The sequence below is a fragment of the Oryzias melastigma genome, linkage group LG9 (genome assembly GCF_002922805.2).
Source record: "Oryzias melastigma strain HK-1 linkage group LG9, ASM292280v2, whole genome shotgun sequence".
Lineage (NCBI taxonomy): Eukaryota > Metazoa > Chordata > Actinopteri > Beloniformes > Adrianichthyidae > Oryzias > Oryzias melastigma.
In genome coordinates this window covers 29,103,338-29,114,292 of record NC_050520.1, presented here as the reverse complement: position 1 = coordinate 29,114,292, position 10,955 = coordinate 29,103,338, and the positions used below count along the sequence as shown (strand labels likewise).

The window sequence follows — 10,955 nt, the reverse complement described above, 5'->3', positions numbered from 1 at the left end:
GGGAAACATCATAAAACAACCAGGACTAAGAGATAAACTAGAATGGGCGGGGCCTGTCTACACACATACTCTATAGTTACTCTCACACTTGTTGGCCAAAACAGTCTCTACATTTAAACTAAACATACTCACATATACTATACATATACTACACATGTACTCAATTCAACTGAAACAGCAGCTCACACACTCCATCATACAAACCCATTCAGATAAAGACTTTCATTCTATCACACAAACTGTTAGTGCTAAGGTGAGCTGATACCTGTGCTCAGGTGAGTGTTTATGTTTCACTGAGGTGGATGGTGATGTAATGTACTCAGGGGGAGAGCGCCCACGCCAAGACCCCCCGCCGGGGCAGCAGCTGCAGCCAGGACCCACCCAAAACCTGCCATGGAACCGCAGGGAGAAACCGCCCACCGGGCAATCCCGCCGAGCACCCAGACCGGGGCACGCGGGGCTGCCGCAGAAACAACAAAAAAATTTAGAACCTGGCCTTCACATATATGCACATCATGTTTTGGATTATATCACTACAGTAGTGAATTTAGTGTCAGGGATAATAGGCAAAGGTGGACCCCAAAATGCAATGAGTCAGGATTTTAGTTAAGTAAAGCAGTTTATTAGGTCTGCAGTAAGGTCCTCCAAGCAGTAGGGGGGAGTCCAAGGGTTCTTCTGAGAAGAGAGTCAAAGTTAGTATTTGTAAATCCAAAGAGAAGCGGAGGGAAACTCAACACTTAATCCACTCCTTTAATAAAGCGAGGTCCATTAATCCATAAGAGAGAGAAGGGGAACAATCTCACCAGGGCGGCAGAAATATCCAGAGGAGAAGGCAGGGGCGGCAAGACGTGGACGAAGCGAGGGTCGGCAACACAGAGATCAGAGTGGGTCCAAGGCGGAGGTACCGAAGGGTGAAGACAGGAGCAGGAATCCAGAGCGTGAGCAGGGTCGAGGACGAGACAAAATAGCAAGGCGTGCGTACTGAGAACTTCAGGGAGTAGACAACAATCCAGTACTGAGCCTGAAGGGGAAGAGTCTTAAATAGAGGAGCACGCAGGTGTTCAGAATGAGCAATCAGGCAGGTGAGGGTGGGGCAGAATCATGACATTTAGCTTAACTGGGACCCTATTTGTGTGTAGAGATTTAGCTCACATATTAGCTCAGGTTTTAAGAGGTCAAACCAACCAAAAATGTCATTTTTATTTTATTTTTTAAATCAACATTATAAACAAACCTTGACACCACGGTCTATATCAATCTAAAGTTTATTCCAGATTTCCCATGCTTTGCCAAATATTTCTGATTCTAATTTTAGATGGTAGCATATTTGTGCATTTTACAATTTTGCGTCTCCTTGTCAGATGCAAGCTGTTGCAACCCAGTGAGACAACCCTCAGTCACCTGCAGCGGACACCTAATTAGTGCGGAGAATGAAAGAACATAAGAAATGACAACTTGAAATAAAGTGCTGTGCGTTCCCCACAGGGATCACACCCACAGCTCTGCACAACGTAATTGGCGGTGCAGCCTTGGATAAGGAGAGGGAACATTTGTAATTTGTTACAACGACTCATAATCGTTTTTTTTGTTTTGTTTTTAGCTGTTGTTTTGTTGTCACCTTGCCCCTTAATTGCTTGCTACATCTAAGAGGTTTGTTAAAAAAAAAAGCAGCAGCATTCATGAAGCACCTAATGAAATGTACTTCCTACCCTGATTTGATATTTTGATTTTTTTTTCTTTGCTTTGCTTCTCTGAATGCCAAATTATCAGCCAAGTTCTTATAGTCACATCAATAAAATGTAGTTTAGAAAAACCTGCGGAAGCAAAGCCTAAGATAAAAATGAGTGAGAAGATCGATGTGAAGGTCTCGCGAAGGGTTTAGGCACAAAACGTACGTGTGTAGATTAAATATTGAAGTGTCTCGAGGATGCTCAGAAGTTCAGAAAAAGAATCACAAGTTTGCATTTGTTTTATTCATAACAATTAGACTTGTTGGTTGCACAAAGTTTTGTTTCTCCCTTAACTATTGCAAACTAGCACAAATCTGTCTGTCTGTGCTTATTTCCAAACATAAATTTGAATAATTTCCTTTTTTTCTTGTGAAGATGTCAAAATAGCAGTGTATAAAATCAATATGGGAAGTCTTTTTTTCTTGTTGGAAAGCACAACATTGTGCAGTAATGAACTATAATGTCATTTTTTTTTTTTAGGTCTTATGAAAAATAACAAAAAAGTTATCCGAGTGGAGCTGAAACTGTCCCATCTCATCTTTAACAAAGCACAATGCTGCCTTTGACTGGTGCAGTCACAGAGCGGGAGGAGCGCTGTGCTGTCAATACGTTTTGCAGATGAGCCCATTAGCTTGTTGCTGCTGTCAGCACCAGCCTGATAAGTAGAACCGACTGTGTTTGGCCTTCAGAGCCCGACATGGTCTGTGCTGTTCCATCTGACAGACTCGCCTCTTCTAGCAGAAGCGTGAGGACGCCGTTCTCAACATGCCTTCCATCTACTCGTGGTTGATGTGTCATAACCGGCTCGGTGCCGGTGCAGATCTCTCGCGCAGTTCATCAGTGGGGAACCAGGCAAGCCGGAAGAGTAATGAGCAGTTTGTATTATTTGTGTCAGGACAGACAGAGATAAACAGTCACACTGAGATCCGGCAGCAGAAACAAGACGCTCTCTCGGTGTGTGTTTTGCAGATTTGAATCAGCGATCTGAACAGAGACGTGTCGGTAGTGAGTTGTAAAGTTTGATTAAAGTTTAGTCAGTGACAGAGAACCACGCCACAGTCACAATCAGTGCTGTAACAGCTGTTATGCAGAGTTACAGTTTAAGTGAAAACACCACAAATATTCTGCTATTATTGTATTTTTGTCAGAAATACACGTTCACCTCATTAAATGTAGTTTTTGTTTGTTTCATAGTTTTCAATTTTCAACAGCTGTCTGTTTTTAGATCATTTTTGTCAACCCATCAACATTACTTTTAAATAAAATTCAAGTTAGTCGATTTATAGAGGACTTGTCCTGTTGCAGAACAACCCAAAGTGCTCTACATAAAACAAATGATAATTAAAACAGTAAAAATAATAATCATAATAAAATTTACACAACAGATATTATACAAAAACAAACAGAAACTATCCATGAGATCAGTCAAAACTAGGGCTGGGCGATGATGAGCATTTGAGTATCTATCCGATAGTAATTAGATATTGGTTAAAATCACTGATATCCGATATGCCGTTTATAAAGTGAATGCACAGAGTTCTGGTTGGCAAACACGGCGATTACAGGCAGCACCGTCCCGCTTGGATCTGCAAGAGTTTAGAAGGCCCCGGCACCGTTTCCTATCCCTATGATTGGTGACCAGCCTTCGAGACGGAGCCTCGTGTTGGAGGTGCTGTCAGAGGAGCTGCTGTGGATTGGAAGCATTATTTTCTGGAAATATTCTTATTTTAAAGGGATAAGTCTTTTAAAACACTTATTTAGAATTTTTTATATTAGTTATTGGGAATATCTTTTAAGAAAGTGGAAAAATGTCAAGTTTTAGCTGATATAATATGAATGGACAAATCCAAAGTTATGCACAAAATCAAGAATACGCACACACAGATCCTAATTTACGCACAAATTAACAATTACGCACCCAGAAATCAGAGTGAGTCTATTTTCTCTCCATAGTGACACTTCATTGATGTTCATGCTAAAAATGACTTATTTGTAACTGGGTTACTAACTGCTGCAGCCCATGAAAAGTGACCATCCAGACATGAGCATTGCTACAATACCTAAATACGTACAGTTTATGAAGAAGAACCTATTTACAAAAAGTTTGCATGTGTGAAAGTGCGTGCAAATTCAGCAGCGCAAAACTACAAGATGCATGAGACCCATTAACCGGATTGCATGTGTGAAACGGGGAAACCTTACCCACAATCCATTTAGTGCTATTGCAATTGATGAATATGCAGTATGCTGGCATCTCTGGCAGAATGCACAAAACACTGGGAGGAAAATATGCAAATTGCTGTTCCGCAAAGGGATTTGTCAAATGTGTTTGCAGGTCTGTGTCTGTATTTTGCTCGTCAGTGAGGCAGGTGCAAAGTGACACAACTTGAGGCACAAACGTTTCAAGGAGGATGTGTTGATACAACTAGAAGAGGCGACGAGGGTACATCTTTTCTGTAAATACAGTGTCAGAGACGAAGACTATGAAGACAAAGGCTATTGTATATCCAGCGACACGCTTAAGGGCTGATATGGAAGCGGTCATGGTCATTAAAGCTGGCATTAACTATGTCGTTTTGCTTTTTCCGTTTGTTTTTCTTCCAATGTCACATTTTTACCTTCGATGTATCTCTGGTTTCGTCATCTCTCCTGCTCTTCTTCCCTCTTCTCCAAGCCCTAACTGCTGCATTCTGGGGGCCCTCGCCCCCACTTGTACCCCCGTCTTTGATCCACCCTTATGGATGTGTTTTTTCAGTCATCAGATACAGGCTGATCAGCTCCAGACTACGAACTGCAAGCGAATCTTAAGGCGCATATCACGTACTTTGTGCATTAAAGATGTCAAGAAGCTGCAGACAGTTTCATTAGTTCCAGCAGCACACCTTTTGCATCGATTCGGTTTTGTCCATGCTTTGCATCTCTGTTACATCTCTGATAGAACATGCACAATTCATAGCCCGCAAAAAAAATCCTCTTTCAAATACTGCGATAAGAGCGAGTTATCTGTTGCAGAATCCGCCTTTGTAAATAGCAAAAGCATTGTGCTTTAATTTTGTAAAAGGCAGTGAAATATAGCTTGGCTGGTAGCAATTAACTCAATGTTCCTCTGAAACATCTTTGATTTTGGCAAAGACAAAATAAATAACAGAAAAGTTGCACATAAAGAACTTATTGTACTGAAGTATTATAGTGTGTAAGCTCTGTTTTCAAGTTTTGGAGGGTAATCCTCAATATTCTGATTCTCATGACTGATTTAGATGCATATTTATATCATTTTTATCCAAAAAAATATGTTTTTTTATGTATAAATTCACAGAATTCTTCATTGATCATCTTCTTCTGGGTTTGTCAGGACTTTGACAGTGTTAATTGAGGTCAGACAATAAAATGAATTCATAAAAAAATAAACTAGCAGTTAAAATTGAGATATTTTTGAATAAACTACTAAATAAAAAGTCAAAGAAAAGAAAACATGGCTGGAATTTAGACATTAATCAAAAAAAGTTGCTCCTGTAAACCCCATGAATCTAATGTGGAAGAAGTGGGTTAAGATAATGGATGGGTGCATTATTAGAATGCCGACCTGTTTTACATAAACAACAAATAGATGATCTCTAAATAATTGTATCAAATTTTCCAAGAAACCATGTATAAAAGAAAATCGGGTTGACTTTATTTAATAATGGTATTTATGTTTTCATCCAATTATAGTAATCATGCTGTATTAATACTGTATCGGGCTGTACGGTGGCGCAGTGGTTAGCGCTCTTGCCTCACAGCGAGAAGGCCCCGGTTCGACTCCCGGCTGGGACCTTTCTGTGTGGAGTTTGCATGTTCTCCCCGTGCATGCGTGGGTTTTCACCGGGGACTCCAGCTTCCTCCTACCGACCAAAAACATGCTTCATAGGTTGATTGGTGACTCTAAATTGCCCCTAGGTGTGAGTGAATGGGTGTGTGATTGAGGCCCTGCGACAGACTGGTGACCTGTTCAGGGTGTACCCCGCCTTCGCCCATCAGTAGCCGGGATAGGCTCCGGCACCCCCGCGACCCCGAAAGGGAAGAAGTGGTTTGGAAGATGAATGAATGAATGAATAATACTGTATCTTTCCGGAAAAAAACAAATTTCTTTACATAAATCCACACTTGTCATCTTTAATTTGCAGATTTTTTATTTGTACATAAAACACAGAACATGACATTTTACTATGGGATCTGGTTTAAAAAAAACAGATCCTTCTCATAAATTTAAGATTTTCCAGACATATTACTTCCCCTATTGACAAGCTATAATGATGTCTGTGCAGCAATATAAAAAAATCAAACCTGCAAAAGTAATAAAAAGTCAGAAATATGCAGCATTGTGTAAAGTCTGCAACATTTGAATTTCTACAAACTATTTGACTTTTGCAAATATTATATTTTTAGACATTCGAGATATTTTAGAAGATTTTAGGTTGTTTAAACTTGTCTTTGCTCCACATCTTTCAAGCTTTTATTAAAATCAGCACAATTGGCAGTTTTTTCTCATTACAAGCCTCTGATCTCAAAAAAGGAAATTATTTTAAAAATGAATTAAAGTAATTTTGCTTCATACTATTGATGATAGAAAAACTTGATATGAGACTCAAAAAAAACATAAACTGCTTGATTTAAGAAAAAAATACAAGAGAGTTGAATCCTCTTTATTAAAAAAGAATAGCTTTATAACACAAAGAAAACACATTCAATCTTTTAGACTGTTGTAATATTTTTAGATTTTTTTAATCTAGATTTTCTTCAAAGAATATGTGCCAGTTTTCGATTTTACGAGGGTTTATTAAGATAGCTCAAATTGTATTAATAACATATTCTTACTTTGTTCACTTTTTATTTTTGCTTCAAAAACAAAAATTGTTTCAGTAATTTTTGTAACGGTAATCGAGATATAATTGAAGTTAGGTACACAAAAGCAAACGAAAGGTAATAATGAAATCCATTTGCTTACAACTAGCAAAAAAAAGAAAGAAAAAGGACGCACCAGATAAAGCACACTATCAAAATGGTCTATTTTAGATCTTATTTCATATATAAGACTCACCGAACAATAAGGCGCATGGAGACCAAAGAGTCACAAATAAATGCATCAGCCAGACTTTATAATCTGCGTTCCCAATAATTCTAATTCTTATTTGTGACATGCTACACATTAGCCATGTTAGCATATTAACAATACCCCGAACTCAAGCTTGTTGGCAACATGTAAGACAGGCTGATACCGCTAAAACAAACATTACTCTGATTCTGCTACCTATCAATCCTGTTAGTAACATGTAAAAAAAAACAGTTGGACACCGCTACACGTTAGCAGCATTAGCCTTGTTATCCAACCCCGTGTGTCTTTAACTCTTAAAATAAATGGACTGATACTGCTAAAACCAACATTACTGTGACTATCAACCCTGGTAGTAACACGTGAAAAAAGAAAAAAAAACAGTTGGACAAGTTACACGTTAGCCTAGTTACCCAACCTTGTTTGCAACACTTAAAAAATCAAAACAGACTGATACCACTTAAACAAATGTTTCTGTAACTATGCGAACTCCAAACCTTGCCAGTTAAAAAAAAAAAAAACACACACACTGTCCGACGCCGCAACATGTTTGTCTCATTAGCATATTTACCCAACCTTGTTAACAAAATGATAAAAACATTGTGACATTGTGATACATTGCCGTTCATTTTTTTCATAGGTACAACCAGAATGAATCCATAGTGGGCCTCAGGATTATAAGGCATATGTAATTTCTAAAAAAAATAGGGCTTTTAAAATACCATATTTTTGGGCTGTATAACATTTATTTTAAGTAATTCTATCTAACAATTCACTTTTTTAGCTTATTTTTTCCTTTTTTCAATTTTTTTAAAAATGACATGCTGTAAGGACAGATAATTTACTACTGTCTTGGACAAGACACTGAACCCCGAATTGGTGGGAGGTTGGCGCCAGTGTTCGGCAGCGGAGCCACCATCAGTGTGTGAATGTGTGTGTGAATGGGTGAATGGGTCTGTGACTGTGAAGCGCTTTGGGCCCTCAAAGGAGGGTAGAAAGCGCTATACAAGTATACGCCATTTAACATTATTGTTCTTTTCCTATTTTTATGCTACCTCTTCTAACAGCAGCAACTGCTTTTCTAAAGTTGCTGTTTTTTGTGGTTATCTGGCTTTTGTGGTCATGTAAACTGTGTTTTTAAGTATAAAATTATTTTTGAATCCAAATGTTTTTCAGGACAGCTAAGGAAAAACAACAACCCAGCTCTCAGATGGATGTGGTGTCGTTAGGGCTCCATATTAAAACAGGCTATCATTGTTGGCATACCACAGTGGGCTATCAAAGTCCAAACTGTTCAAAGCCAAAACTCAGTAAATAGATTCACTTTTCCTGTTTTTGTTTTAATTCAAGCTTTAAAATGAAAGAAAGTTTCAGTCAAAGAAAGCCTTCTGCAGCCAGACTCTGCTGGATATAAACCCAGTCTTACACGCCAACACAACACATACACAAAAAAGAAGTCACTAAAGGACGCCTAATTGGTTTTTATTGACTTTTAGTGGCAGCAACTGATATTGTGCGATAGTGTTATGACAAAAGATTAGAGCAGCTTGGTATTAACAGCTGAGGTGGGGAAGCTTCGCAGAATGCCATCGTACCAGATAGACCCTGTAAGCAATGTGATTATGTGGATAGTGGTGTAATCCGAAGCCTATTAATATGTTTAATTGTAGCCATTGCACTAACCCTGAAGCTCCCATCCATGATTGCTTTGCTGTGTTATTTCATAAAGCGCTGAGCTAAACTCTCTATTGGCAGACAACAATTATAAGGCTCTTATACAAACATGGGCATTGCGAGGAAATTTAAAATTCAATAAGGTCGAGGGAGAGAGGTGATATCCGAATATGAATAAGTGTCTGGGTTTCTGTCTCCTTGCTGCTAAATTGTGGGATTCCTTTCAGAAAAACTCTCATCTTCTCACCTCATCTACCTTTCTCCCGCCTTCTCTCTTTGTCATTTTTTGTTCTCGTCTTCACGTTCCGCTCTGCCATCTCTCCTTTCCTCGTCTTTCATATTTCCAGGGCAGTTGCTCTTGTTCCTCCACCACCTGAAGGCCCCATCCCCACACAACTCCACCCACCCCCCTCCGATCCCTCTGTTATCAGATATGGGCAGTTCAGCAAAGAAAAGCCTGTCTGGACTTCAAACAGTCTTTCCTGTCTATTTGTCTCCTCCCTGTCTCCACCGACAGAGAAAAAGCTTTCGAATCAAGCCCCCCAACCCCCACCCCATCCTATTCCCCACTCATCACGACATGCTCGAATTTTCTCCGGCTATTGATCTTGTTCTGTGTGTGTTTCTGTTTGCATCCATGTAAGTCTTTGTTTTCTTCCTCTTTGTCCTCCCGTGTCCGTGTAGCGGAGCGCCTAAATGCCGCTGTCTGTCTTTTGGGGTTTTTTTATGATCACAGAGGAACGTAGAATTTTAGTATAGCTGATATATTGTATTTTTTCACACTCTGGGGCTTATAAGGCACACCATCAGTGATTGGTCGTAATTATGTCATAAATAAGGTGCACCGAATTATTAGAGTAAGGAAAAAGCAAAAACAAGTTTGTCAGTCATTTGATCTCACTTCATTTATTCATTTCTAGACCATCAGCCAAGGAGGCCCAAAGTGCTGAACACAGAGAAAGCAGAATACTTTATAAATCATAAGAAATCTGGTTTGATAAAAATGCAATCACAGTAAAGCTCTGTTCACACCTGCCTCAGGAACACATGTTCAAGTGACCACTTTTAATAAAATGTCTATGTAAACGTGTGTTTCAGGATTTCACATTCAAACCTCTCGTGTTGTTGCGCCAATACGCAAGATTTTATGAGTGTTTTCAAGCTTCGCGTTCATTAAATCTGTGTTGAAAGTTAAACCAGTTGAAGTTTGGCCAATTAGAGGCTCAGATTTGATGGTGATATACTCTATGGATGGTGCCCTTTTTACATTCACTGAAGTAATAACCATTTGAAAATTGATTGTGGAAGAGAAATGAATGATTGCAGTTTGTGACTCGGCTGGAATTAACAAGATTCAGGACAGTTGCATCGCTTCGACATCAACCACCAAGTCTCTTCCAGCTGTAGGTGACGACATACAACCTAGTTTCGGGTAGTGATAGTCCAGTGTGAACACCAAATGCTGAACACACATTTAGGCATAACTGCATATGCTAAATTCTTATCAATTGGAAATCAAACTACCACTTTACTGTTAACCATTGGACCAATCTTCTTATACAACATATTTATTTTTAAAAATGACATCTGCTAGAACAACTACTGTATCGGTATTCAAAAACAGTTGGACTCCCTTTATCAATGACTTTAATTATATGATATTCTAGAATCCTCCTGAATTTCTTATGTTCATAAATTGAAATGTGACAATATGCATCGGTTCATTAATTGACATGCCCAGTGAGATTGTAGCATTGCATTAGAACTTGTTTGTAACATGCTACATGTTAGCCTTGTTAGCATATTCACAATATACTCCCAACCTTGTTTTCAACACATAAAAACAGACTGATCCCACAAAAACAAACGTTACTGTGAACACACTAGTGCTCATCCCTGTTACTAACATGTAAAAATAAATAGTCTGACACAGCAACATGTTTGCCACGTTAGTGTATTTACAACATCTCCCAATCTTGTTTGCAATTTGTAAAAAAACAGATTGACATTTTGACACAGCACCATGTACCTCTTTATGTTCATGAATTAAATGTGCAGTGTTGTTTCTTTGAAAAACAAAGTGATCCTTTTAGTCCAGAAATACGGTAAAGAAAATTCACAAACACTGGTATAGATCTGTGATATTTCCTGTTGATACTTCATCCGTGTGGCAGCTCTTTTCCCATCTTCATAGTTCCTGTGTAGGTGAAAAAAAAACAGTGATGCAATGAGAGGAAACCATTTACGATCATAGAAGTTTGTCTTTTGAGAAGATTTGCCATGACGCTTTGGAAGCTGAGAGTAAAACCCATCAGATTCTGTGAATTGTTGAATTGCTGTCATATAGATGAACTAAGATCTAAAATCAAACACCAATAATAAAACATCAGACAAACCCAAACAATGACAAAGCCTGTTACAGTAACCCACAATTTTCCCGGCTGAATTTATTCGGTTTCTCT

The 10,955-nt window shown here is 38.8% G+C and overlaps 1 long non-coding RNA gene across 1 annotated transcript; it reads right to left on the bottom strand.

Annotated features, from left to right (window-relative positions):
• Window positions 1-600: 600 nt before the first annotated feature.
• On the bottom strand, window positions 601-1,317 carry LOC118599101. The gene is made up of 2 exons (XR_004948390.1): window positions 804-1,317; window positions 601-675 (listed from the first exon to the last, which is right to left on the bottom strand). It is a non-coding gene; the product is annotated as an uncharacterized LOC118599101 (long non-coding RNA).
• Between the last annotated feature and the right edge of the window lie 9,638 nt (window positions 1,318-10,955).